Below are 3,505 nucleotides of genomic sequence, written 5' to 3' on the forward strand. Positions count from 1 at the left end.
AGGTTTGCTGGTCTGATAGAGCCTGGTGGAACCACTGAGACTATGGCCCCTAACTGCCCTTCAGGTCTGGAATTGAACCCACACCTGTGGCTTCCAGACAAACAAAAGACTGGTATAGGACTTGAACATTTACCTGAGGTAGATACACTCTTTGGAGAGAATAATCATGGGAGAAAGAAGGGGTATTTATGCACAGGGAGATAGCTCAGGGGCAGAAGTGCATGGAGGGATAGACACAGGGAAGAGGTAACTATCGGGAGGAAGTGGGAGGGGAGCTGTTGCATTGGGGTAAATTGTAGTCAATGTCATGAGACAAAGTGTATGTGAACTGCTGTATGGAAAGTAAATCTGCTCTAAACTTTCATCCAAATCACACACACACACACACACAAAAGAAAACTTTAAAAATGAAAAAAAAAAAGTAAATTATTCTGGATGCTGTCAAATGGTCAATATTGAATAATGGAATTATAGTCTCAGATCACTTGGCATATAGCAGTTTCAGTGATGAAATAAGAATGAAAACCAGATTAGGATGGCTTCCAATTCAAAAGGGTAGGCTAGATAGGCTAGGCACATGCTTTTCTATTATATATTGTTCTGGTTACCTAGTGCCACTCTGACAAGAATATACCACAGACGGGATGGCTTGAACAAACAAGAGCTTATTCCTAAAATTTGGAATCTTTAAGACCAAGTTCAAAGTGCCAGGCTCTAGAGGCTGGGTCAAAGCCTTGGGCTTTAGCTCTGCCTCTTGCTCCTGGCCCACTGAAGCTAGAGGCATCTCTTCACTCAGGCATCTACTGGCTGCTGAGGCTAACAAGCCCAAGGTCAACAAATAAAATGGCACAGTCCCGATGTTACCAAACCACATGGCAGGCCATTAATTCAAGTCCATTGTAAGTCCCAAGCTTGGCAGAGCATGGAAGGCTGCTGAATAATGATACAGCTACATGCAGGGTCCAAGCATGCTGCAAGCTAGAGACCATTCCCCAAGGCTTTTGCTTATATATAGGAAGCAGACCACATCCCTTAGGCAGCTACTCAGCTGCTCACAGTAGATTCCATCATGGAGTTGATTACCAGTCTCATCATGAGGAGTAACTACCACCAGCTGCCCAGCCACTCAACCAGGCCCAGCCAAGTTGACACACAAACTGAACTACCACACACACACACACACACACACACACATTTACACACTAAAAGGAATATATCCACAAAAGTAAAGAAAGCAACAGTTGATATAAAGTAGAAGGTAGAAAGGATAGTGTTCACTAAAACCAAAAACCAAAACCAAAACCAAAAAACATTGTCATTGAGTCAATGCTGACTCACAGTGACCTCCATAGGGTTTCCAAGACTATAAATCTTTATAGGAGCAGACTGCTTTATTTTCTCCTGCGGAGCAGCTAATGGGTTCAAAATGCCACCCTTTTGGTTAGCAGCCCAATGCCTTAACCACAGTGCCACCAGAAATCCTTAGTGTTCACTAAAGCACTAGATAATTCTCAATGCCAAAAGCAGATGACAGCAAGTTGGTGGCATAGTCCCTAAGGCATGTGCCTGCTAATCAGAAGGGTGGCAGTTCAAACTCACTAGCCACTCTTCAGAAGGAAGACTGGGCAATTTACTTCCATAGGGATACCACCTTGGAAACCCTTAGTTCCATACCACCACAATAAAAAGAACATCATAATAAAGCAAGATTAATTTTTTGGTTTTCCAGTGCATAAAAAAGTTATGTTCAAACTACACTATAGTCTATTAAGTGTGCAATAGCATTATGAAAATTTGAAATATTTCAAGAATTACCAAAATGTGCCACAGACACACAAAGTGAGCACATGCTGTTGGAAAAAAATGGCATTGACAGACTTGCTCAATGCAGGGTTGCTACAAACTTTCTGTTTTTTTTTTTTTTTTAATTTTAAAAATTCAGTGTCTGTGAAGCTCAATAGAACAAGGTATGCCTATAGATGTGAGGAGAGCCATTTGCCAATAGAATAAGAGATATACAAGCATCTTAGTCGTGGGTCCCAGTAACCTGAAATTTAGTTTGAGGAAGTCAGAAAGAAAACTAACAGATATCCATGTTTTCTACTAACAAGTTTCATCAAGCATTAAAAAGGATAAGAGAAACACAAACTCAAGGACATTTCTGACCTGAGGAGCTTCTTTTGTCCCTTTCTGTACTACAGGTGGATGAGCCTAAGATGGTGGCAATGGTCAGCATCTGTACAGGCTGAGAACTTTTCCAAATCTAAGGAGTCTCAACACCACCCCCTTGCCTTTTATTGCCTTCATAACCCACCCCCCAAAAAAGAGCTCATAAAATATAGATAAACTTGCAGATTTTAAAAGTAAAATATGCTTCATCAAAATATACAACAAATATTGAGAGAATACATTTGTAACTCAATGAGCCAAAAAGTAGCAACATCCTTAATTCAAAAAGATTGTTTATATAGCAATAGTAAACAATGAAAAAGAAACATAAGACAGTATGTGCACTGTTAGAAAAGGGAATCTGAATGGCTAATAAACATATACAGAAAGGTTTAACACTAGTAATAATCACAAATTTTCTATTTCACGGAAGAAATGTGTTTTATACCTATTAGAAGAGAAAATATAAAATGAAGGACAAAATCAATTAATTGTTGGCAATGATGTGGAGGCATAAACTTGGTGACAGTGTTAACTAGCACATTTTGAAAAGCAGTAGTTGAGCACAACCCTCAACTATACATGTGTATAAGGAAATATGCTCAAGAAGGCTGAGAAGAAATAGTCTTGTCTTAAAAACTAGAAACAAGATATATGCACATCCACATGAGAATGAGTATGCAATTCACAGTATTTCTATATAATGGCATTTACCATCAGTTATAAAATGACCTAGACATATACACATTATACAGATAAATCTCATGGTGACCATATTAAGTGAAAATATCAAGTCCTAGAAGGACAGATCCAGCATGTTATCCATTATGTCAAGAAATTTGGAAAACAGCTACTTGATCAACTGACTGGAAGAGATTCATACACATGCCCTTCCAAACAAAGGTGATTCCATACAAGGCAGGATACATGCAAGTAAAATATTGCTGAAGGTAATTAAAAAAGGGCTATAGTAATGTATCAAAAGAGAACTGCCAGAAATTCAAGCCAGATTCAGAAGAGGATGTGAAATGAGGGATATCAATATTGATGTCAGATGAATCTTGGCTGAAAGCAGAGAGCGCTAGAAAGATGTTTACATGTGTTTTACTGACTGTGCAAAGGCACTCAACTGTGTGGATCATAACAAACTATACATAAAATTGCAAACAATGGGAATTCCAAAATACTTAATAGTACCCATGTGGAACCTGTATATAGACCAAGAGGCAGTTATTCAAACAGAATTAAGGGGATAGTGTGTGATTTAAAATCAGAAAAAGCATATGTTAGGGTTGTATCCTTTCACCATACTTATATAATATGTATGCTGAGCAAA

The sequence above is a fragment of the Orycteropus afer genome, unplaced genomic scaffold (genome assembly GCF_000298275.1).
Source record: "Orycteropus afer afer isolate SDZICR_OR568_19922 unplaced genomic scaffold, OryAfe1.0 scaffold00131, whole genome shotgun sequence".
In the NCBI taxonomy this organism is placed as follows: Eukaryota; Metazoa; Chordata; class Mammalia; order Tubulidentata; family Orycteropodidae; genus Orycteropus; species Orycteropus afer.